The 26234-nt window shown below is 51.0% G+C and overlaps 1 long non-coding RNA gene across 1 annotated transcript; it reads left to right on the forward strand.

The window, feature by feature from the left end:
• Positions 1-292: 292 nt before the first annotated feature.
• On the forward strand, positions 293-25584 carry LOC137772680 (uncharacterized). The gene is made up of 3 exons (XR_011075517.1): positions 293-441; positions 603-694; positions 25418-25584. It is a non-coding gene; the product is annotated as an uncharacterized lncRNA (long non-coding RNA).
• The last annotated feature ends 650 nt before the right edge of the window (positions 25585-26234 follow it).

Genomic DNA, 26234 nt, shown 5'->3' on the forward strand with positions numbered 1-26234 from the left:
TGCTCCGCAATCCTCAGCACCAGCGGAAGTGCCTTCAGATTTATATGGTGCTATTTGCTGGCCCTCTGCCAATTAGTGACACTTTGAAATTCCCTTAAATGACGCACTGCTGCTCTGACAATAAACAAGTCATTAGCTGGGTCGGAGGGCAGCTTCCAGCTGGATTTGATTCATTGTTTCTAAACCGGCTCAAGAGGCTCATTAAGATGCAGGGTCCCCAGCCCAAGGCTCAGGAAACCCCTAAAGTTGGAGGCAGATGGGGTTTCTGCGCATCCAGGGGCCGGGTCACCGTGTCATCTGCTGTCTCCTCTGATCTCCCATGAGGCTCATCCCCACCCCTGGGAGGGATACTGACTGCCAGCCAAGCCTCCACGCCCCACTTCCTAAGACACAGACGTGGGACCAAGGCCTCCCAGGCAGTGGACTTGGAGGAACGGCAAGGTACGGTGAAAGGAAGCTGGTGGGTGCGGGGGGCGCTGGGGGTGGAAGGAGAGGCCACAGGGAGATAGAAACTCTCATGGGTGATTTGGGGTGGGGAATATCTGGGGGACACTTGAGTGAGAGCCTCACTGTTTTCTCCAGTATATGTTCTTACCCTGCAGCTTCAAAGGCTGTCGGAGCTGAAATGGATCTTGGAGATCGCCCAGATCCTCTGCCTCTGTTTTATGGATGCAGAATCTGACACCCCAGAAAGGTGAAGTGACTTTTCCACGTTCTCCCAGCTCATAAGTGCCCGAGATCAGACTAGAATGAGGGTTAGCTTTTGGTCCAAATCTCTACCTGCACTACCTCCTAGGAAAGAACCCATAGCTTGGAAAAGAGCAATGAAGTGTCCTGCGTCAGTGCCAGTGCTTACTTCTGCGTCCCTCCTCCCTGGATCACCCTGCATGTCCCTGGCTTATGGGATTCTGCACAGATGAAGGGGTCAGGGTCATGTGTGGGTGCCTAAGGGTTTTGTCTGTTTGGATGGATAAGTAAGGAGGCTGTGACAGAACACTGTGCTAGGCACTACAGGAGCGATAAAGATGAAGTAGGCAGGCTTTTCAAGAAGTACTCGGTCTGTTTGCAAAAACTCATGACTTAGAATGCAAAGCGCAATAAAAAAAAGTCCTCAGGAGGTAAATATAGAGCTTAAAGTCTGAATGGTAAGTTCCACAAGCTGAGCCACGATAATGGTGCCATGGGGGATATCAGATTAGATGCAGTCCTAGGTGTTAGAGACTATGGTTTTGATATCAGCAAGGGGGCAGGTGACAGGATCTCTAGTTCATAAGAGGCAGACAGCTAAAATAGAGACCTCTGAAAAAACTGAGACCCTGTGAGGGATGCATCCTCAGAGAAATCTGGACTGGAAATATATCACTCAGGGCCTTAGGGCAGTGACAATTAAGCTTGGACTTACTGGGGCTCTGAATAGAAAAAAGTCTCCAGTGAGAAAAAGAAGCTCCAGGCCCAAACCATATGTGACTATAGTGTCTGAATTTCCATTGTTGGAATTCCCAAGCTGAGAAATTAATGTAAGAATAGATTCCAGACCAGTAAAACTCATGGGGTATCAAGAGGAGGAAGGACAAGACTATTCTGGAGGAATGTGCCCCAGAGCAACAGCGTTCTCACAGCAAAACATAATCCCCTTTGAAGTTGCACTAACAATAAAAAAATTGCAAACCACATGAGGAAACAATATGCCATTAGGGAAAGTCAGCAAACACAGCAAACTAGTTTAGCATCAATAACATAAAATAATATAGCAATCTGAAAGAGGCCTTAAAATAACTATGTTTAAAATGATTAAAAAGGTGAAAAAGCATTATAAACCATAAAGAAAGGGTAGAATATTTTGAAAGAGAACAGGGAAATTTGTAAAGAGAACCAAATGGAACTTTCTAGAAATGAAAAAAATAGTCATTGAAATAAAAGCTCAATGGATGTGTCAAACAGCAGGTTAGACAAAGCTGAACAGAGATTAAGTGAACTGAAAGATAGATCAGAGGAAATTACCCCAAATGCAGCACAGAAAGATAAGGAGAGAGAAAATATGAAAGAGAATCTAAGAGGCATGGAGGGTAGACTAAGAGAGTCCAAACTACCCTACAAGGAGATGCAGAAGGAGAAGAACAGAGAGAATGTGGGAATGGCAATATTTAATTTTCCAGAATTGATGGAAGACATTCATCCTCGGGTTAAAGAAATTTGGGGAGTTCTGAGGAGGACATACATAAGTAAATCCACATTCAGATATGTTATGGTGACACTGGATTCAAAGAAACACAATCAGAGTATAATTTTGCCCATGAATGTCTGGGAGAGTTCATGGATCACTGAGGCTTAAGCCGGAGTAGAATTTTAAGATGCAGAGAGGCTGTGGAGGAAATCTAAGGAGTAGTAGGAAAATAGGAGATTCCAGACTGTCGGACTAGTTTCTGAACTGGTTTTAACACAATCTGTTTTGAATTAAGTTACCTAGACTCTGGATACCTGTTTGTTAACTGAAAGTTTCACGGTACCCTCCCCTGCTATGTACCTTCACTCAAGCCTGGTCTTTGATCTTCCTGTTCGGGACCCCTGCTCTGTCCCTGAGGTCCACCATGATTCCACAGCCCTGGGAAGAGTCCTTTCTGAGACCAATCATAACCATCTTGCCCTTTGAGGCCTCCCCCTCCTTTTGGGGCTGAGTTGAAATTGGACTATCCAACCTTCCTTCTGTCTACTTGGGGTCCCTCAGGGCAAAGAAAGCCCCTGCTCCGAAGTGGACAGCAGGGGCTTGCTCTGCTGCATCTGTGTCTTGTTAGCAGTGCCAGGGGCTTCAGACGAACAGAAAAACCTGGCCATGGTAATTGGCTCATGAAAGCTGCATGTTGCTGGAGGGGGAGGGAGGGTCTGGAGAGGAAGAGGGAGAGGGCTTAATGGGAAGCAAATGCCAGAGAAGAGCCCTGTGTAGACCCTCCCCCAATTCAGGGCCATTAGCATTCCTCAGACACCTGCAGGCACTTGGCCTTGGCTGGGGATGGGATGTGTTGGCTCCTCCCTGCTGGTGCACAGAACAGAAAGATGAAGTTTGGTTCCAATTAAGGGGGCAGGGAGCAGGGGTGGATGTGAGATAGGAGACCTCTTTCTTGTATCTTTGAGAGCATGCGATTTTATTTGACAGTTGTTGAATTCTGCTTCACCTTGTGGCTGTTTATGGGGTCAGGGAAAGAGCACTGGGCTTTAGGACCAGATGAATCCGGGTCTGAACACCAGATGATGCCTTTCCTGGCTTTGTGACCGTAGAAAAAGCACCAAATCTCTGTGGTCCTCTGTGAGAATAATGATGGAATAATATCTACCAAACAGGGTAACGAATAAATAAGGTAGACCGCTTGACGGCACCTAGTGGAGTACTTACTATGGTAATGGACACTCAAAAAACATTAACTTTCTTTATCCCTGGATTGTAAATCCCTTTAGGGGAAGGATAGCATCTCGTCCATCTTTGTAACCCCTGAAGTGCTTCTGGGAGTGCCAGGCACACCAAGTAGACTGTTGAGTAAACGAGGGGGTGAACACTCTACACACTGAGCTCCCAGCCCCCATGCTATTCCAGGTCAAAGGTTAGCTCAGAAGCCTGAGATGCCAGGAAGGGAAAACACGGTCCCTGAAGTCACTGACATGAGCATGTGGCAAGCTGGCGACCAGCCAGTAGAAAGGCAGTCTGCGCTTCCTTGAGGCCACTTGAAGAATTCATTCCATCTGAATACTGGGGCTTCTAGGTCCCTCTTGCAGGGAGGGAACCGTGCTGGGAAGTAGGAGGCCGCCCTGCCCAGGGACCCAGCCTGGCCCAGGAAGGACGGCTCCTTCTACTTCTCCCACTCGGTACGTGCAGATGCCGTGTTGGGATCAGCAAGGGGCAGGCTTGTCTGAGGCTGGAGGAGGGTGAAATGGCCTCTGGGGTTGGCGCCCCTCCAGCCACGAAGGCCTTTGGCTGGGGCTCCTCTCCACCTGCTCTCCAGCTGCTGCTGGTGGAGCCCTGGTCGGCTGCGGCATCTTCCACACATCTTAAATCTGTCGTGCCTCGGTGCCAAACATCTGTAGAGTGGATCCACTGGCCGTTTATTTTCTGTTTGTCTTGGGTGTGACACAACCTCCATTCTTCACTTCAATGACTCTTCTCTTTATTATTATTGTCTCAACCACTCTGTTTATTTGCTTTGCCCCAGTACCAACCACTTTCACTCTCTACTCCCAGATTGGCCGGGGCCCACGCCAGCCCCCCCTGCTTCCCTTCCTCCCCAGCTCTGGGCCCTCTCCTCTGGCATCCCAGGGCCCTGCTCTCTCTGCTGGGAACCTCACTCAAACCAGATGTGGCTTCCTCCTCCTCTTCCTCCTTCTTCCCCTGATTTGCCAAGGGCTGCGGGGGGTAGAGGGGGAGGAGAAGCTCTCCACCCACATCCTGCTCTCCCTCCTCTGCTTCCCTGCCCAGCTCCGAGGCCCAGGCCGAGGGGAAGCAAGAAGTGCATGACAGGACGTCTGTTGAGTGCCAACAGTGAGGCATGGTGCTGGGTAAGCTCTTACCCCTGGGAGCTTAGCCAGCAGGGGGCCTTGGTCCCTTCTGCAACGCAGCTGCCCTAGAAGGATTTGGGCACCATCAATGACATTAAGTATCCCAAACTCTTTGACCACAGGTTGTTTCAAGCCCTCTCTGCCTAAATATGTCCTGATTAGCAATATCTTACAACTGGTTAGTACTTATGGACTGTGAAAGGCCTTTATTTTCAGTCTCACCCACCCTCCCCATAGCCCTGGAACGCAGGGCTATCAGCTCCTCATGTCAGAGAACGCTCAGGCTCCGGCATCATTCAGTTGATAAAGACCAAGTAAAGATGTGAACCCAAGTCTGGTCTAATGTGAAGAATGGCTGATTAGCTTAAAAACTGGGTCTGCCTTTCTCCACCTGGCCCCTTCTGTTCCAACACGTGGGAATGAAACTTTTAAAAAATAGAGTCTGGGTGTGGAGGCATCAGCCAGCCTGAGACAAACCTCTCTCTTTCTGGAGTCATTTCTACCTCTGGCCACTGGAATTTGACCTCTGGGATTACCATAGTGATTGTTAGAGGTGATGTTATAGCTTTCACTGGGCAAAGAATATTGGACTGTATGAGGGAAGAGGGATGTAAGAGAAACCGGAGACAGCCTATCATCAGAGGGGGCGTGTGACCTAGGCTTAAGACCCTATAAAAAGTCACCGATCAACTAGCTCACCCAGGGGCCAGGCCAGGTTTTTCGGGGTTTGAGCTTTTCTTATGCGGTGGTTACGTTCTCTTTAAGTAAAAGAATTCACAAGTAGGAATACAGAGTTACCAGGGCCCCTCCCAGGGCCTTGTAAGGAGCCTGTGCAAAGGTCGTTCAGTTCTTGGAAAATCCGCCCCAAGTAGAGCTCACAAAAGTTCAGACTGAGCACGTAGGTGGATTCTCGGTGGAGGCTAGAGTTCGGAACAGACAAGGACGGTGGTTCTCCACCCTTAGGGGGCCCAGGACACGCCCGGAGCATGTGTGAAAATGCGGGCTGGGTCCCACCCTTAAAAGCCCTGCTTCTGTGGATCTGGGTGGGGACTTGGAGCCTGCTTATTTAACTCTGGGTCATCCAGAGCAGTCTGATCCTGGACATCTGGGGATTCAACTCTAGGAAACACTGGTCCGGCCCACCCCTGTCATAAGGGGGTGATGGTGGAGAACGGGGAGTCTAGTCACAGCCATAGAGCCAGACAGCGGCTGGGGCGGAGCTGGGGTCTGGGGCCCGCGTCCCCAGTCCACGGTGCCTTCAGTTTGCCACACTCCTGATGCTCAAACCTCACTTCCTGAAGAAGCTGGGTTATTAACATGGGGGGTGGAGACGTGAGGGTGCGAAGCAGGGAGAGGCGGGGATGGTGCGGGGTGGGGGGGGGGGAGGTTGGGAGGGACACGCACAGCCCGCCTGCTTGGGACTCTTGAAAGGGGAGCGACCCTGGGCCCCAAAGGCGGTACCCAGGCCCTGGGGAGGAGACCTTTAAGTGCTGGCAGGTGCCTTAGGTGTGGGGCAGAGCCTCTCCCAGAGCAAATGTCCAAAGCCTTCCGGAGCTCCCCCGGTCAAAGGTCACCATCAAAGGATCCAAATGTTAAGGCAACGCTCTCATTAAGCCAAAATACAGACTGGTCTTGATAAGAACTTTGTTTGTTTGTTTTGGCCGGGGGTTTAGTCTAAACACGTAGACGACTGTCGTCTGCTGCTGAGTGCGTCTTTTCTTCCCCAGGAGTCTCTTCTGAAGACTCATTACCCAGCGAGGAGACCGGGGGGTGGGGAGGCCGGCTGGCTCCTCACTGGCCTCAGTGACAGAGGGGACAGTGGAGGAAAAGAAGCTGGAACAGGGGAGACACGCCCACCCTCTGTGGGGCCCAGAGGGACCTGCCCGGACCAGCCCCCAGCAGGCCCGCAGCCACAGTGCCCCCAGTGCCCCCAGGGCTCCGAGCAAAGCAAGGAGGAAACTGCTCAAAGTTTCAAGAGGGCTGAGGAGCCCAACAGGCCTAGGGTATCAGGCCCATGCCCTTGGCCGGGGCCTCTCCACCACACAACCCCAGGGGGCGCCAGCCACAAAGTATTGCAGTGACAAGGTGGCCTGCTCTTGGGAGCATGGTTACTTAGTCTATGACTGCTCAAGGGGAGGAAGGGCGAGGACGGTGGAGGAGGAGGTGGAGGAAGGATGGAAGGGAGGGAGGGAGGGAGGAAGGGAGGGAGGAAGGGTGGAAGGAAGGGAGGGAGGGAGGAAAGATGGAAGGAAGGAAGGGAGGAAGGAAAGAAGGGAGGAAGGAAGGAAGGGAGGAAGGAAAGAAGGGAGGAAGGAAGGAAGGAAGGGAGGGAAGAAGGATGGAAGGAAGGAAGGAAGGAAGGAAGGAGGGAAGGAAGGAAGGAAGGGAGGGAGGGAGGAAAGATGGAAGGAAGGGAGGGAGGGAGGAAGGAAGGAAGGAAGGAAGGAAGGAAGGGAGGAAGGAAAGAAGGGAGGAAGGAAGGAAGGAAGGGAGGGAGGGAGGAAGGATGGAAGGAAGGAAGGAAGGGAGGGAGGGAGGAAGGATGGAAGGAAGGAAGGAAGGAGGGAAGGAGGGAAGGAGGGAAGGAAGGAAGGAAGGGAGGGAGGGAGGAAGGATGGAAGGAAGGAAGGAAGGAAAGAAGGGAGGGAGGGAGGGAGGGAAAGAGGAAGGATGGAAAGAAGGAAGGGAGGGAGGGGCAAATTTTCCCTGAATCCCTACTTTGTGTCAGGCCCTGCACTGGGTGGGACGTTCAGGTGGGCAGGGCAGAGAAGGATGGAGAGTGGACCAGGGTGGGAGAGGGAAGCTGCCGGAGGAGGGCCGAGCCCCTTGAAAGCTGTTATTGTTTGAGGTCTCTGCTCAGAGGAGCCCCAAGTAAAAAGAGCTTGTTAGAGAGGGCCAGGCTGGAGACAAGCGGCTCTCAGAGAGCCAGTGAACCGTGCGAAATGACTTAAACTAACATCCCTGACTGCACTGGGCCGGGACTCAGGAGTCAGACCGTGTGCTCATCAGAAATTCATAGAAGGTGCCCCGTGGCTCGGCTTTCTCTGGCCCCCTTGTTCATTGAGCGGTTTTTTCTTTCCAGTCCCGCGGCTCTGAAAGGGAGACAGGGGCTGCCTGATGGGGAAGATCAAGTGGCCTTTGAAAACCTCTCTTGGAGTTTATTAAACCCTGGGGCCAGGGCAGGATGACCTGGAGGCCCAGCCAGGCCTGGCTCCACCCCCCTGGGCTCCCCGTAGGGAACCTGGCCTGTTCTCATGTCCCCAACTTGGCAGGTCTGTGCCAGGGACAAGGAGCAGGTCTTGGAGGATCTGGAGTGAACACCCACATCTTCTTCCAGGAGATGGGGGGCATGCTAGGGAGGGGGCCTGAGGGGGCGGAGGTGAGGAATCAGAGGGTCTCTAGGCTGGGTCACAGCTCAGTGACCGAGTCAGGGCAGGAATGAGGCTTCTCGGATGAAACCTCAAGTTCCCTGGATCTGGAGCCCCTCCAGACGGAGGGGTCACACCTGCTGAGTGTACCCCCAGCTCCAGAGGGACTGGCCCGGCTGAGACAGTGCACAGAAGTGGGGTGAGAGTTGACGTTTAGCCCAGAAAGCTCCTGTGAAAGTGCTTTGTGAACTGTGTTGACAGAAAGCATAGTTGCGGTGTATCCGTTTATTCCACAAGTGCTCACAGAGGGGCTTCCGTGTGCCAGACATGATGCTAGACGCTGGACAGAAGCGGGGAGCAAAGCGGGTGAGGAGCTCTGGGCGCGGCACCTCTGGAGTCGACATGCTGCTGACCCCCGGCAATGACCACATGGCTCTGAGTCCGGGGCGGGGGGGAAGCAGCAGAACCAGAAGGGAACCACATTCAACCAGAGCAGCTCCTTTGACCCATTTACATCCTGGGATTCTACGTCTGCGTTTGATTTCTTTTCTTCTTCTTCTTCTTCTTTTTTTAAATATGTATGTATGTATGTATGTATTTTGGCTGCGCTGGCTCCTTAGTTGCGGCACACGGGATCTTCGTTGCGGCACGCGAACTCTTAGTTGTGGCAAGCATGCGGGATCTAGTTCCCCGACCAGGGATCGCACCCCGGCCCCCTGCACTGGGAGCACGGAGTCTTACCCACTGGACCACCAGGGAAGTCCCTTGATTTCTTTTGAAAAGGTAGTTCGCCTTATTTAAAAAGTTGAGGGACTTCCCTGATGGTCCAATGTTTAGGACGCCGTGCTCCCACTGCAGGGGTACGGGTTCGATCCCTGGTCAGGGAACTAAGATCCCACATGCTGCATGGTGCGGCCAAAAAGGTTAAAAACCATGAATCAAACCCCGTTCAGCACCTTATTCTCATCTTTTTTGTCTTGTTTCATATACTGTGCACCCTTCCCAGATCCTTCCAAGGCTCCTTCTTCCTCCTCCCTACACTTCTCGCCCATAGAGACTGATCTTTCCCAAGCTGGCTTAGGATTTGGAATCCAGTTTGTCTCGGCCCCGTTTTATACTTCCCCTTCAAACAAGTTCAAAGTCCTTTACAGTTTTTCCTGAGTCTCTTTCTTGGTAACTGTAGAGAATGAACAGATGGGGACAGTCTGAAGAAATAAATAAATCTAGAGTTCAAAGTCATATATGGTAACTGTCCCTGGACTTCGAATAGATTGCAAGGTACAAGAAATGACCGTATTTCCCCTACATCGTAGGCCTCTTTCTCCAGGGCCCAGGCAGTTAACAGGCAAGTTTAAAGCACTTACCTCCCAAGTTAAGGCCAGCCCTCATCTCCTGTTGGAATTATGGGCCAGCACCTTGTCCTATGGGTCCAGGAGGCCATGAAGGATGGTTTGGGCAGTGATGGTGGTGGTCCTTTTAGCTTGGCTTTCTTGGAGTCAGACACCAACAAAGTCTGGGCTAGCAGGGAGGTTTCAGCTCATGTACTGACTCTTCCCGATTGGGGTGGGCACCTGGAATGCTCTGTTTAGACAGATCCTGAGACTGTGTTGCTGTTATTATTATTTTCAATATTATTATTATAATTATTATTCTGAGAGTGTTATTATTGACTTGTGATATCTGCCATGGGCACGGGCTGGAGGAATGATGGAATCGGTGCTGTTTCTCCCATTCCTGAACCAAATGAAAAGAGGGGAGAATTACAATGCTCGTGCTGATCATATTTTCTCTGAACCAAAAAAAATAAAAAGAGAGAAAGAATGATCTGACAGCGAGACAGAATATTTGAATGTGGGAACTGTGCCCCAAAGTTGGTGCATGTGTTCACTGCACATTCTTTCATAGAACCACAGTTCTTATAGCCGATAGGAACTCCCAAGAGAAATTATACCTTAGTGGTTTCCAAACTCTTCTTTTACAGGCTTGCAACGGTAAGCCTTTCTTTCAAGGAAGTCTTACATAAAAGCAAACAAATCCAGCAGATAATGTGGAGCTGCTCTGGTTGAGATGGGGGCCCTGCCAGCTGTGAGCGACCTCCCTCCCACCACCTACCCTCTTCCTCTCCCCGCCCTCTGCTGGCTTCCCAGGAGCTCCTTGTGTTCCTTGGAGCCCATCTGAAGCTACTCATCTACCCCTCCTCTCTGCTTTTAGGGGGGTATTTTAAAATATTGGGTTGGCCAAAAATTTCGTTTGGGTTTTCCATAACATCTTGTGGCAAAACCCAAATGAACTTTTGCACAGGAGAACGAGTTGTGACTCAGGAGTCTGAGTTAAGTTAGACTGAGTTGATGCACAATTATCCTGGCAGCTGTGTCACGTTTACACACCTCCATACACACCATTGTTACCCCAACCTGCATCCTCAAACTCTCTCTGGTCCCCTTCTCCCGAGCAGTGAACCACTTCCTGCTTTTTGTCTTTCTAACCTTACTGGTCCAGGCTGCTCCACGCCTTGCTGTGCCTGCCCTCATAACATGGCCACATCCCCCGCTCCATGCCCACAGCTCAGCGGGGATCACACATCCTGGACCTCAGCCTGGGCTGTGTCTTGGTGCCATGGGCCCCTCCCTCTTCCCCATCACTCGTCCACCTCTCTTTGCTCTAGAGGTCCAGAGTGACCTCTAATTCCCTGCATGTGGGATGGGGAGGGGGCAACGGCAGCCCAGGACTGCAGAGGACGAACCCTTGGCTACTGTGCTGGAACCAGCTTCTGGCTCTGTGCCCACAGCTCACTCTGTCCTTCCCCACCTCCTCCCTCTCCTAACCTGGTCCCTGCCCTTGTGTGCACTCACTTTCTGGATGCACCACCTGGTTCTCTTACCTACTACTTTGTGCTTCTGTTCATTCCACTCCCTGAAATGCCTTTCTGTCTGAACTTTTCTCCTCCGTTTCATTGTAAGGGCCTTTCAGAAGCCAGTTTCTTCCCAGGATCTTCCCTGGATTGTAGAAAGGTAGAGCTATCTTTCCCTAATATTTCCACCCGTTCATCCATACTTAGCGCAAAACCCACTGGCACATTGTACTGGGCATCATGCCAGGGTTAGTTTACTTTGTTCTTGGGCACTGAGCTCTGGTGTCGTCCTGATTTATTTTGTGGTCTGTGTGCCCTCTGCCTCTATCCGCATATGCACGGCTGTCTGACACTGTACCCCCCTAGGCCAGCATTTAATACAGAGAGTACAATGAGAAAAACGGACCATGTAAAGGACAGGAGGGTGTGCGGGCCAGGCTGGGACTGATGTGGAGAGAAGTTGGGGTGATGGGGGTGACTTGTAGTTCGGGTTCTTTCTCCTTGATGGGGGACTTTGGGACTGTGTGTGTTAGCTGCACTTCCCAGTTCCCACCCAAGTCTCCCCTCCTGGGTTGTGTCAGGGACCCTGGCTTTGCTGACAGCCCTCTCCTTACCTCCCCACACTCTACCTTCCCAAAAGACTGCAAGGGCTGGCTGCAGTTCAGTGCTTGTCAGCTAGTTCGGTGGGAAGGAAACATTAAACACTCCAAACACTGCTTATTGGAGCTGGGTAAACTCAGCACACCACAGTTTACTTTGCTGTCAGAAATCCCTTGGCTTACCACAGAGCAGAACCCCTGGAGGACCGGGACCCCCTCTGTCCCTCCCCCTCCTTCCCCACCCACCAGAGGAGACCCCGCCTCTCTTTTTCCAGCCCGAAGCCCTCTATAGTCCCTTCCGAGCTTCAGCCCCCATCTGACCTCGTCTCTCTCCCCTCCCCCCCTCCCCCAATCTCCTCCTCCTCCTGTCTCTTTCCATCCAACTCTGGATCCTTCCTGAATCCTCCTCCAGACTTTGTGTCTTTCAGCAGCCAAAGGCCAGGGGAGCTCACCCTTCAGAGCAGAGAGATGGGGCAAGGGAGGGTCAGGTCCAGGCATTTTTCAAGGGACAAAGAGAGATCCGAATGCACCCTCTTTTCTTCCTCACTCCACACAGCCTTGCGCTACGAACCCTCGATTCAGGAGGGGCAGGAGGTGAGACAAAGGTGCAGAACTGGAGCCAGAGGTTGGAGGAATGTGCAGGCACGTGAGAGGCACTTGGATGAGGCTGGAGGCGTGGCTCTGCTGCTCAGGCTCCTGGGTAGGTGCCTGGAGGAGTTTTGAGTTAGGAAGGAGGGTGTCGCCAATGTTGGACCCAGCTTTGCCTTCGCTCAGATATTCTTGGACATGACAGCTCCCACCTCCCTGCTGGCCTCCCGCATCCCCACCTCTCCAAAGACATGTGCAGCCGGGCCAAGGTTTTCTCTTTGGCTCCACTTGGAAGTGCAAACCTTGTGGGCTTGAGATGAAACATATGCTGCTCTGGAATGTGGCTATTAGCCAAGGGAATGCTCAGAGGCCCCTGCAGAATTTGCAGCCATCTGCCCGGGATTGGGGGCTGGGGGGTGTGTAACTGACCATCTGGGGCCAGGAAGGAGCAATGGAGGCTGAGGGCACCTTCCTTCTCTCCCCCGCACTTAGGAGCAGGGCCTCTTTCAACACTTGAGTGGATCTCAATGTGCTGTATTTCCTCCCCCTGGGGAGACCCAAAGCCAGGCTCAACCTCAGATGCCACAGGCCTGCTGGCTCCCAAATGAACAGGTGCTGATTAGTGTGGCATTTTCATATTCTCTGAATGTAATTCACTTCCTGCCCGAAGGCACAACCAATTGCCCCTGCCTTCTTCCCCTGGGACCCACATTTTCTGCTCTCCCTCTCCGACTCCATGTGACTTACAGTACTTGCCCTCTGCAGCTTTTGCTGACCCTCTCCTACAGCTCCCTCTGGCCTCACAGGCCCCGATGACCCCGCTGGGACACCTTCCGTTAGAGGAGTCCTCACCTGTCCTCCTTGGTGAGGTCAGAGAACAAAAGCTCAGGTCCTGTCCTGAGTTTCTCCAAAGCGCAGAAATAAATTTGCTTCTTGAAATGAGGATTCCTGACCCTACTCCACAGGACGCCCTGCCTGGGTTTTCTTGGATGACTACAGGGCCAGGCTGGGAAGCTTCTGGCAAGGACTAGTCACCAGGGATGGGTGGTTTGTCATGACAGAGAGGTGGCTGGCAAAGACCCCACCAAAGTCACGGGTCAGAGAGCTCCATTCTGGGAAATTGCTGGGGCCGGGGTCAGGTAAGGAATTCCTAGGGGTTGGCAAGGGCCTTGAAGATTATTTAACTCAACACTGTGAATTTATTATTATTATTTATTTATTTTTTAATTTCTGGAGAATCTAAGACCCAGAGGGTGAAGGCTATTTTCCCAAGGCTGTTCCGTGGGTTAGCGGCAGAGCTGGAATCAGAAACAGGGGCTCTCAGCTCCCCATCCAGTGCTATTTTCACAAGACACCATCTTACGTGTCCCTCTGTTGAGAAATTTCACCCTGTCCCCAGAGCGCTGTGGAGGTGACAGTTCTTCCGTGGGGCTCCTGCCCCCCAGCTTTCGAGATCCACTCCTGAGATGGTTGGATTCGCTGAGGATGAGTGTTACCCGTCCCTCGATGAACCCCAGAACCACGTGGGGGGTTAGACACACCTCGGGAGGGATGCGTCTACTTCTCAGAGAGTTGTTTCCCCACGTTCAGCTTCTGCTACCTCGTACATGTTTTGTACCTCCTGCTCCACCCCTCAGCCACGGCTCATTCGACCAGGAGTAAATGCCCAAGGCCAGCCGATACTGTGGCGGAACCACAGCCAATCTGTTTTTCTTTTTAAGAGTTTGAAAGAAAAAAGCACAGACTCTGCAGCCATTTAGTTGGAGGGGCTGGCCAAAAACTTCTCATTCAACCAGGACTTGAGTCACGACCCTCTGCTGACACCAAGGGCAAACCAAGCAACACACGGAAAAGCTGAGACAGGAGACTGTAGCTATGAGGCCTGGTACTTCACTTATTTGGAATCTCTTTGTCCTCCAATAGCTGTCCCTTTATCCACTTTTTATACGTGAATGGGTTTCTGCCCCTTGTGACCCAAAGCGCTTTGACCAGAAGTGATGAGGAAGGGAGCATTTTAGCATAAAAGTCCCCAAACAAGCCCGACTCAAATGAGGCTGGACCACAGCTGCCAATGGGCAAGGTGCATTCCCACCCTGTCAAGGCAGAGGTGGGACTCTGGGAGTGGAGCATTAGGGACCACTGCCTGGCAGTGTCAGGTTACCAGGGGAGGAGAACAGGGCCACAGACCCCTACTCCCTCCCCCACCTTCATTCAGCCAAAAAACTCCTCTGTTGTGAGGACCCTCACCTGAGAAGCCCTCTGTATCCTGTTTCACCTCCCAGAGAATGTTGGAATGAATATAACTCTACCTGGTGGAGAAACATCCAGTGTATCCTCTGCTGTTACCCAGTATTACTCCCCTCTCCCCTGGAAATACCAGTGTGTGTGTGTGTGTGTGTGTGTGTGTGTGTGTGTGTGTGTGTGTGTGTGTTGGGGGAAGGCGGGGGTGGTGGAGAGATGGGAAGATGGTCAGCTGATTGCTGGAATGTGGATTTGAGGGACAAAGATACAATCAGCTCCATCTAAGTTGGTTCAAGGACTTGGGGGTTTGGAAGAGGGTGACAGACCCGAGAGTATGCCCCACAGTGGCTCCAGGCAGAGAGAGACCAGTCCCACCTCAGGACTCCCAGGCACCCTCCCATCTGGAAGACAGAGCTATATCTTGCAGCAAAGCTACATCTGCCAGCCAGATGAGTGGTACCTGTGAAAGATTCCCACATCAAGCCTTGTTGGGCTAATGCCTCTTCCAGAGCCTGCTGACAACAGGAAAACCATCTCAGAACTACATTTCCCAAAGGACTGGGAGATGCTTGCCCTTGAGAACGTAGAGGGGAGTTTGATATTGTCTACAGACATCTCAGGAAGGACTGCTGCAGCGGGAGAGGGACGGGAGATGGCCAGGACGAATAAGGGGAGGGTTTAGGGAACAAAAGCAGATTCTCAGAAAGAGGTCCCTACCTCCTTCGTAACAGAAGTCCCTACCATTTACTGAATGCCTCCAAAGTGCCAGGCCTCTTACAAACATTAGTTCATTTAATTCTCAAAACCCTCCAGAGAATGCATTACTTTCCTCATTTCACAGAGGAAGAAAATGCAGCTCCAAGAGGGCAAATAAGTTTTCAAAGATCGCAGGCTGGCTATCCTGCCTGCTGCTTCAGGTCTCAGCAAAACAGAATGTCTTCCAGACACCAGGAGACCACTATGGGGAAACATTGATAAAATGGAGCTCAAAGAGAGTAGGTCAACTTCAGACCTTGGTCTTGGTCCTCTTGGAACTGATGGTCCAAAGAGGAAAAGGTGAAGAGCAGAGTTCCTGAAACTAACAAGTGTCTTTTTAAATAAACACGCCTGTTTGTCCAGAAATGCAGGCCATGCTTTGAAACCAGGTCCTTGGAAAGCTGTGTTCTATCAGATCTGCTCTCTGGCAATGGCCTTCAGGGCTTAGAGCACATTCCTTGGAAAATCTTCATTGTGGTAAATCTTCCTCTTCCTCGTCTGGGGCAGATTTGATTTTTAGGGCAAGAGCCAGAAGTCATTTCAGGTTTGGATGAGTCGTCAGACTGAGCTGTATCGTTTCAGGTCCAAGTGAGGTGTGACCCTCCTGCGGGAAAGTGCCCGGTGTCATCAAAAACACAGCGGAGCCCTTGGGGTTCGGTGGAGAGGTCAGCCCAGGATCCCATGGTGACCAGCGCGTCCTTGCAGGGGCCGCGGGGAGGGCTTGAACAGATCTGAAGTTTCTTCAGAGGGAGAGACGCGATCAAACCCAATCAGGGCATAAGTAAAAACACACACGGTTCCATAAAGTGGCCTGGGAAAGACGCCACGTTAATAAAAGGAAAAATGCAGAGGAATGTGTGAGGAGGGAGCCACTGAGAACACGCAAGCGCCTATAAACTCTGCTCTGCAAACCCTACCCCTCATCTCTGCTCCAACTTGTTTTTCATTTAGACTCAAGACAAGCCCTAAAGAAACCCCTGTTTGTGGAAGCAGAAGAGGGTGGAGCTGGACACCTGGCTTGTGTCTCGCCTTTGCTGGTCCTCTGCGTGTCCCCTGCCCAGCCTCTTCCTTTCCACACTTCCCTGGGGCCAACTGCCCTGAGTAATATTCCCTCCAGGATGCCGTAGGAGCACGGCTGTCTTGGCAGGCCAGGGTGCTTGGCATGAGGAAGAGGGTTAGCGTGAATGGGGTGCAGGAGGGCCATTGTTTCCATGCTGGTGCATTCTGAAACACTATTTATGTCAAAAGAGTCATTTTCCCCTTCATCTCCCCAAATTGGCCTTGGGAACCAGCCAGTCTGTGGGCAGCCAGCCAAAACCTTGTCACATTTCCAGGTCCCAACCCAACAGGAAATGGGCTTGAACTGTAGTCAGAGGGTAGCTCTCAGGTGGAACTTCCTGAGGGTCAATAGTCAGAAATGTGAGCACCGACGACAGTTCAGAGGGGAAGGAGGAGAACTGGTCTGTACTCCAGAGGGGCTCCGGGTTTATGAGTGGGTGGGAGACACTGACATGAGCATGAAAACAAAACTGAGAGAAGATACCGTGAAACTGAGTGCACTGGCAAAAATTATCAAGTAAGCACTTAGCATTGAGGAAGCAGCAGAGAAAGAACCATGGGAATGAACAGACTAACTAGAGTCTCCTGGTATCACTCACAGCAGTTTTGGGGAGAAGATAAGTCTTACACTCGAGACCTGAAGCCCAGAGAAGGACAAGGGGTGTTGTGGAAATGGGGGCAGGTGGGCATGCTTGGGGGACAGCATTTGCCGCGCTTGGTAATGAAGGGGCAGAGCTGAGCTCGGGAGACAGGCAGGAGGCTACGTCTTGCTGATGTGGAGGGTTGAACTAGTGTCAGTAGCACAGGTAGTTTGTGCAAATAGTTTGACTCTGGGGAGGGTGGTTGTCAGTGATTAGATTCTGAAAGAGTGACTTAGGAGGCCACAGAAGCATCCAAAGATTTCTGGAAACTGAGCCACGCTTCTGCCTCTGTGCCTGCAGGAAGAGACCCGGGCGCGCTTGGCCCTGGGAGCCCCTTCCGGCCTAGGAAGTTTGTCTCCTTGCTCTGCGATGATGATGAAGGTCTTCAGCTCTCCACCCCCAGCTTCTGGGGCTGTGATTGGACACAGAGCTGGACGGATTGTCTTTGCTTAGGAATCTGTGCGGGGACCCAAGGAGCAGGAAGCAGCTGAGATGCCTCCAGTTAACGCTGCAACCCGAATACCCTCTAAAAGAGGCTCAGCCGGAGACCCGACAGACTCTGCATTATTCAGCCGGACAGCTGGGAGCAGCTGCAGGGCCCCCGGGTCTCCCCAAGCACGGGGATTGGGATAACCTTCATCCCAAGCTCACAGACATCCTGTGAGATCAGTGGAGTGCCAGCCTGTCTGGCGTGGTACCCGGGTTGGGCGGTAATCATGGGTCAATGACAATCAAGGACAGAGACCTTTAAGAGCTTGTATTCTAACCTGAGAGAGATCACATTGATGTCATGGAAGGCTGGAAAAAGGAGCCAAGAGTGGAGGGACCAGCTGGGGTGGAGTGGGGGACAGCATCCTCCTGTGGTCTCTGGAGCAGCTGGCTAAGTGCTCCCTACTCCCAGCCCAAGCTCCAGATGGCAACGGGCTGAGTCATTTTCCCAGTGACTTGGGAAACTGTCCCTCCCCAAGAGGGAGGCCAACCAGAAATTGAGTCAAAGAACATACAGTTTCAGAGCAAGAAGTGACCTCAAAGCGCATCCAATTTGTGACTTTCACATTATAATACCTAGAAAAGTGAGGTGACCCACTCAAAGTCATACCTCTCATTAGTGTCAGTGGCAGAATTTCGAACCCGGGTCTCTAGATTTGAAGACCAGGGATCAGGCCAATGCTACTTTGGATGAAGCCACTCAATCCAGCTTTCTAGAGGCTGGCATAGGCCAAGATTAAGGTGAAAGGGGCGGGAATTGGGCAATACAGTGCGTCCATTTCAACATAAAGTGATCAACGCACAAATGAGATGCAAAATTAGAGGCGAATGAGCACGGCAGATGGGGGCGGGGCGAGGTGAGCCCAGCAGTGGGAAGAGCACGGGGCTCTGAGTCAACAGACCGTGGTTTAGATTCCTAGTCTTGCCCACTATTTAACTGGGAAAACGTGACAGTCTTTCTGAGCCACAGTTCATTCATCTGTTAAATGGAGCTAAAAATACTGCAGGATTCTTGTGAGAAATAGCATATATAGATGTACCTAGCATAGGGGAATGGGTTAGGCAAATATTAGTTGTTATGATTATCGGGACTGTCAAGGACTAGACCGCTGAGTTTGCAGGTTGGAAGAGTTATAGTTGGGATTCTCCTAGTTCTCGGAGCTTCTCAGCAGAAGAGGGAAATCCGATCATTGACGAGTGTTTCTGCTTCATCTTGGACGTGTTCAGATTGAGCCGCAGGAGCTGAATTAGGGCAAAATTCAAGGTCAGGGTGGGAGTTCAGCTACACGGCTACACAGGGAGGAGCCTTCAGAATGAGGGTTTCCAGTCGCTGGTTTCTACCCCAAGAGTCCTGGCCTTCCCTGAGAGGGTGCCTCTTGCAGAGGAATGAAGCCTGATACCTCTCCACCTGAACAGGGTCCCTCTCGGCTGTCTGGAGGGGAAGAGTGGAGTCAGGAGGAGAGAAGAGGAAAGGGGGGCTGCCAGCCATGAGGTCACATGCTTCAGCCAAAGCCACTTGGAGCCGCTTGGACAAAGGGACCCACAGCATCCTCTCTAGCGGGCCTGATGGCACCGCCCTCCTGATTTTGTAGCAGCCTTGGGCAGGAAGCTATGGCTCAGGCCTTAAACTAGGGGAGCAGCCTGGGGTACCTTGAAGGGCAAGGGTTTGGAGAAGGGAGGGTCTTGTTGTGGTCCAGACCAGAGCAGCAGCTTTTCACAGGTAAAAGCCCTGCTGTTCAGGCTGAGGTCATTCCTGGCACGAGCTCCCCACTCATTGCAGACGTCTGCAGGTCTGTTTTAATATCTGCAGCAACTGCATTCCTAAGCAGGGTGGGTAAGAGGCTTCTGGACAAGACTGCTTTCCATCAGAAATGATTCAGTTCACCAGGGTCAGAGATTTTAGCGAGAGCTGGATTGTTTTTTGTTTTTGTTTTTTAAGGAAGAAAATAAACTAAACGCAGGAACTAGAAGCAGGGAAATGTCCCGAGGACTGGAGACCGGAAGAGGGACCTCGGGTCATAGGTGAGGGAGAGAAAGGAACAAAAGATATAGGTAGCAGGTCTGGGGAAGAGCCCACTTTTTGGGTCTAGCCCAGCCAGACCTTTCTCAGATCCTGATGAGTTTACCTGTAACCATTATTCATTCATCCATCCACTCAGTCCACACTTGACTGCTACTCTGTGCCAAGTGCTGTGCCAGAAACACAAAGAAATTATATTAGTTATTCATTTCTGTGCAACAAATTACCATAAAACTCAGTGGCTTAAAAGAATACCCGTTATCTCATGGTTTCTGTGGGCCAGGAGTCTGAGCACAGCTTTGACCAGGGCTGGAGTGTCGTCTGAAGGCTCAGCTGGGGAAGGATCCCTTTCCAAGCTCACGTGATAGCAGGCAGAATTCAGTTCATCGAGGGTTGTTGGATTGAGGGCCTCAGTTGCCAGCTTGTCCTCAGCCAGAGGCTGCCCTCAGCCCTCGCCTTAGGGCTTCTCCAGCAGCGCACAAGCTGGAAGCAACAGAGCTGCCTAGCAAGTCGGAAGTCACAACTTCATGTACCCTAATGATAGAAGTGACGTTGCATCACCTTTGCCATATGGTATTGGTTAGAAGCAAGTTACAGGGCCCTCCCAGGCTCAAGGGAGGGGATTACACAGAGCTGTGAATACCAGGACACAGGGATTGTCCAGGACCATCTGAGAGTCTGCCTGACACCGAAGTCCAATGGTCTCCTGCCCCTCAGGCAACTCAGAGTCAACAATAATGACAGTTATAACAGTAATGGCAAATGTAGTGTACTTATATGCACTTATAGTGTGCCAGGAACTGTGCTAGGTTCTTTTATATATGCTTGCTTTTAATCCCTATTTAGGAGGTACAATTACTATCTCCTCTCTAGGTTAGGGAACAGAGCCTCAGAGAGATCACAGCAGTGAGAGACCTAGGAGATTTTGGACTCAAATTTGTCAGACTTCAAAGCCTTTGTTCCTACCCCATCATTCCCTGTCTCCCAGATGAAGGGCAATATATAACATGGGCAGGACTAGACCGGTCCCTGTATTTGGGGCACCGTGCAGGGCTTTCAGAGATGGGGACACAGGAGCACAGCTCAAACAGCAGTGGGACCCTAGAGGGAGTCCAGGGGGTGGAAAAGACACGATCCTTTGCTCTTGAGGAGCCCTTGAGGCTCAAGTGGGGAACCGGACCCAGGAGCAGACCCAGGGCACTTGCTGGGAGCCGCAGCAAGTGCAGACTAAACAGCTGTTTGAAGGAGCTCTGAAGAGACTGGAAGCCGGTGGCTGTTTAGATTAGTTTTCTAATTGGCTGAGTGTTAGCAAAGCCTCTTGTGTATACAATGGGAATCGTTCATCTTGTCTATTTGTACATCCACTCATGTTCTGTCACTCCCTGATCTGCTCAGCTGTCTGCCTCTTACGGTCAGTTTTAGCCCAAGACAGGGTTCAAGTCCACAGGATGGGACGCTTTCTACCTGGCCCGCAGCAGAGGAGGGCAGCAGGAGGAAGGGCAGCAGGAGGAAGCCGATTCCAAAACTCCCCACTCCCATCCCTGCCCTTGTCCCTGCCCGCCTGCCCCCAGCTAGTCCCCCTTCCTGCAGGGCTCATCGTCCCCACACCCATTTCAGTCATCGTAACCCATACATTTGTAGCAAGTGGCCTTACATATGTCACCTGGTAGCTTCACGGCAAACCTGGAAGCTAGGCTTTGTTTTTGCAAATGGGAAACCCAAGAGAGAGGTCAGATAACTCGCCGGTGTCACCCATACAGCTATTAAGTGGCTGACCCAAGCCTTGAACTTAGGTCCCACACTCTTACTTTCCTACACGGTCTGTCAGTCCGCCTCACCCCACACACCACATCCATTGTGCAATTTCCTTGCTCAAGAAACCATAAAGGGTCCCCTTGGCTGACTGTGTCAGTCCATCCACATGCTTCTGCCCACCTTTCAGGGCCCTCCAGTACTTGCCCAGCCCCCGCTCCCCCTATGAACCCAGCTAAACTCTATCACGGGCTTCTGTGGGACTGAGCCTGGGTTCCCTGACTCCCTGAAACATCTCAAGTTTGTCAGCTCCTTCTCGAATCAGATTGGCACCTTTAGATCAGGGACCAAGGTAGCAACTTCTCCCACCATCCTCCAAACCCAGGCACAAATTAAGTAGTTGTGCCTTGATTGATAACCAAGGAGGGAAAGATGACCACACGGCCGAGAGGATGGCTAAGGATATGAGGGCCTCTTTCTGAGGCAGAAATGAGCCCTCTGCCTGTGTGGGCGCCTGCCTAGGTCATTACAGTAAGTCCCCTACAGATGAACCTTCAAGTTGCGAACTTTCAAAGATGCGAACGTGCGTTCCATCGACATCAGGCGTGAGTGAAATTGCAGCTTGCCCTCTATCTCCTATTGCTGACGATCCTTTAGCTCTACCATCTCCCACCTCCTCTCCCTCCTCCAGTCAGTAACTCTTCTTGCCTCTTCACTCGAGGCCAGCCCCTGGATGCCAGCTGTTGTACTGTACTACTGTACTTTTCAAGGTACTGTACTGTAAGATTAAAAATGTTTATTTTTTGTGTTTGTTTGTTATGTATTATTTGTGTGAAAAGTGTTTTAAACCTATTACAGTACAGTACTATGTAGCCGATTGTGTTAGTTGGGTACCTAGGCTAACTTTGTTGGACTTACAAACGCGCTCTTGGAACGGAACTCAATCTCATGTAGGGGACCCATTGTATTCACTCTCCTCCCAGGTCTCTCTCAGCCACTTCCTTCCCTGGAGCCCTGTCTTAGGCCTCTAGGTGTCTGTTAATGATTTTCTGTCACACATGTACTTAAACACACATATTTAGGGGGGAGAGGTGGGGGAGAAGGAGCTCTTTACATATGGTGACACTCGTGTCAAACCCTGGGGAGCGTTGGCAAGGTGATGGTCCATTCCTCAATAACACTCAACCAGACTTGTTTCTTGGGAATATCATTCAGAGAATTAGAAAAAGATGACTATATTAATGAGATAAACAGTCAGTTAGTGAGGTGTTGGTTTCCTTGATCACAACCAGTCTTTTTTTTTTTTTTTTTTTAATTTTTGTTTATTTATTTATGGCTGTGTTGGGTCTTCGTTTCTGTGCGAGGGCTTTCTCCAGGTGTGGCAAGTGGGGGCCACTCTTCATCGCGGTGCGCGGGCCTCTCACTATCGCGGCCTCTCTTGTTGCGGAGCACAGGCTCCAGACGCGCAGGCTCAGTAGTTGTGGCTCACGGGCCTAGTTGCTCCGCGGCATGTGGGATCTTCCCAGACCAGGACTCGAACCCGTGTCCCCTGCATTAGCAGGCAGATTCTCAACCACTGTGCCACCAGGGAAGCCCCACAACCAGTCTTATATATAACTATATGATACATAGCTATAGCTACTACTGATTAAGCACTTTCTATGTGCCAGACATTTTACTACTAATGCTCTACAAAAAGGATCATATTTAGTCTTCAAAACCATTCAGTAAAGTAGCATTACAGAGCGTCAGTTTTCATCCCTGTTGGAAACTGATGCTCACGGAGATGAGGTAGATCGTTCAAGATGACACAGGAAGAGTCAGGATTTGAACCCAGGCTGCCTGACCCCCAAACCTTTGCCCTTAATCTCTGATGCCAGTGGATGGCCTCACAGGTTTTTTTTTGTTTTTGTTTTGTTTTTTTTTTTTTTTGCTGAGAGGGACTCAGTAAATATGCCTCTTCCTCCTCTCTGGCTGGGACTTGGTAAGAGGGAAAGAGAAGGTTGGGATTCCTCCTTCTTTTCTAAGAGGGGCCCTGGGTCTGGGTTTCTTCCCCGCCTAGCACAGACCTCTGCTTTGCAACTTCGTCGAAGTGGGCAGCTGGCAGGAGAGCTGCATTTTTTAGGTCCCAGGCTGCCTTCTTATCTCAGGGAGCCTTGATTTACGTTCCTCTATCTTATCTCAGTTCAGGGCCCTGGTGATGGATTTCACCTCTGGCACTTGGAGAGTTGCTCCTTGCCAACAGCACTCCCCTGTAGACAGATGGAGAAGGAGACAGCTCTGGGCTCCCCACTCTGGGATCCACCCTTACCTCCCCCAGCTCAGGCGGAGAGAGGAGGAGTTTGCTCTTTCTGATTGGAGAGGGAGAGGTGGGACTCGGAGGCTTTGCAAGAAGCAAACTGCCTTTCCTCACCCAGGACTGTCCTTCCTTGAGATGTGTGAGGGGAACAGGAGGGGAAAAATAATAGTAATATCAATGCGGTACTTTCCTTTTTGTTATGATTGTTCATATGTCTTTTCAAATTTAATCTTCACAACAACTAAATAAATCAGCTTTTGTATTCCCCTTTTACAGATAAGGAAACCAAGGCTCAGTGGGCTAGAGTCACATAGACAATTAGTGAAGAGCTGGGTGTCCAACACGTGTCTTCTGACTTAAATCCTGTGTGTCTTCCGTGACACATCAAGGAGGAGAGAGTTTTCTCTTTGGGGGAATGCATCTCCCACATGCCTTCTCTTCATTTTTACATCTTCAGAACAGAATTGTGACTTAGATCAGGGCGGCCCATTCCTTTGCAACGCCGGACTCAAGTGAGGGAGCGTGGCCAGCAGGAAGGGATGCCGTGTTGAGAGAGGGTCTGAGTGTCTAAGTTGGGCAGACATGAGGTGGAAACTCACTCTGAGAAGGAAGAAGGTGGATGTCAACCCCTTCTCGTGCCTGGGAGGGAATCAACAGTGAGCTTCTCAAAAAAAAAGCCTTGAAACCCTTCAGAAGGCATCATGCCGGGGGTGGCACACCGCCATAGAGGCCAGGGCTCGGGAGAAAGGAAGGAGAGTAGCATTAGTGAGGTTCCCTGTGTGCCAGGCATGGCGCTGGGGAAGTTACTTGTTTGATTTGATTTGCGTTAACAGTCTTATAAGGTGGGTTTCATGACCCTTGGTTCAGAAGAAGCTGAGGTTCAAAAAGGTTAGATAATTTGCTTACGGGCTAGTAGCTGGTGAAAGGTAGAGCTATGACTCAAATCCAGGATCTCTGACTCCAAATCCGTTAGAAAACTAGAAACCTCTCTTTCTCATATATCCTGAAGTGTGGGGAAGTGGGATTTCTCTCCTCCGGAACCAGAAGAGCACCTTACAGATGGCAGCCTAACCAGGTAACCTCTACTTCCTAACCCACCCTGTGTACCTCCTGAAGGTTTAGGGGGAGGAAATACTTACAGGGGGAGTTCAGGTTGTTTGTAGAAAGAACTCCAGATGCTCCCTGGCTGGCCGAGTGTAAATCTCTAAGGGGAGCGACTATGCCTTATTCATCTTGGTGTCCTTGGTGCTTAATGCTGCGCTTGGCAAACAGGAGGGGCTCCATAAATGCAGGCTGACTTGGACTTTTAAGTCTTGGGGCTCGAAACTATAGAAGCTATATCGGCAGACTGGCCAAAAGTACACGAATTCATGGAGCAGAACTCAGGGACAACTACGGAAGGGACAGGATTTTTGAAGGAAACAGGAATTGGGAAGTTAGCTGGGAGGCTTGAAGTCGGCTGTTGCACAAAGTGCATCTCTCCTGGGGTTGAGGAGACCTGGGTTCCAGTGCCGGCTCTGTCACTCACCAGCTGAGGGACCTCGGGCAAGTGGCTTCCTCTCCGTGAGCCTGTTTACTCCTTTGTAAAGTGAAGGGTTGGACCAGTATTCTAAGATGCCTTTCAACTCTAACACGGCAAGACTTTTGCATCATTACCCCCCACACACCCACTCCAACAGGTTCTAGGGGAAGACCATGAAAGTCGCCTCTTAAACAGAAAAGTTTCACCTCCAACCAGGATGAGTGAGGCACCATCCTCCCGGAAAGGCGAGAATAGACTAGATGGCATTAGCCAGATCTTTTCAAGCCTGAGGGTGTGGCTGCTTTTAGGGTGGATGGGCCCCTTTCCTAAAGCTCATCTCTGTAGACAATTGGACTCAGCCTTCAGTGCCACCAGAGAAGTCACAAGCTTCACCACGGTCAGCTCACCCCAGCGGAGGGCGGGGAGTAGGAAACCACTGATCTCGTGGGTGATTCGCAGCTCCCCAGTGTGCCGGCCATCTCCCACCCAGGCCTCATTTGCACAGCTAATCTGTTATGTCTTCCTCGGTAATTTAGCACTTTCAGACAGTTATGGTTAGATTCTGTTTATTTTTCTAAACCTCACAAAAGCCCCTTAATACAGCAAGGGAGTGAGCTGAGAAGGAGAGGGGGTGGGGGAGTTTTTCTAGAAATGTAAACTCAAGGTTCAAATGCTCTTCCCCATCTGTAGGACAGCTGTTGTGGCACCCCGTCCATCCTGAAAGCTCCGGCATCCCATTTCCAGGATCTCTTGCTGGCTCCCCTCCCACCATCATTCCTTTGAGGGAACGTGGCCTTGAGATCAAGCCCCGGAGAGCTGCCAGCTACTGCCACCTGACACAAAGCCTCACCGCCCTTGCCTAAGTCTTTTCCCTCTCCATCCTCACTAGGGGGTCAAGAATGGGGACGTTTATTCCTTGAGGTAAGAGCAGGGGACCTGAGGGCTAGAAAAAGAGACTTTTCCGTTACATGGCTGTGTAGGAAGAAGTTTGGGGTCCGAGTGGGCCAGTCCCTAACCTAACCTAACCTGGTCTAATTGAACATAGTCTAACCCTAATCCGATGGCCCAGGTGGACTTCTTGTTTTCTTCCCCAGGAGGTTGCCATGTGTCAGTCGCCCAGCTCTAGCTAGAGTGGTGGATGGAAACTGGTGTCATTGAACTTTTGTTGAATGAATGGATGAATGAACACGTGGATGGATGATATCTTAGAGAACTGATTGAAGTTTCGGCAAGAGACAGGAAGACAAGGCCAAGACTGTGTAGCTCACCAAACGCCCTCATGCCCCTTGGGAAGAAGAAAGATTCGTATGGAAGAGGCAGAAAAGGATGAGTTTAAATTGAGGCATAAAGGATAGAGAACTGGAGAAGTAAGATCGGAAAGGACCCTAAGGTTTGAATCCATTCCAAACCTTTATTTCTTCAGGGGAGGCACCAAAAGCCCGAAGGGACAGAAAACTTAGTGACCTCCTTAAGGTCACAGAGCCGGACTGAGGACTTGGCGTCTCTT

The sequence above is a fragment of the Eschrichtius robustus genome, chromosome 11, assembly GCF_028021215.1.
Source record: "Eschrichtius robustus isolate mEscRob2 chromosome 11, mEscRob2.pri, whole genome shotgun sequence".
Classification (NCBI taxonomy): domain Eukaryota; kingdom Metazoa; phylum Chordata; class Mammalia; order Artiodactyla; family Eschrichtiidae; genus Eschrichtius; species Eschrichtius robustus.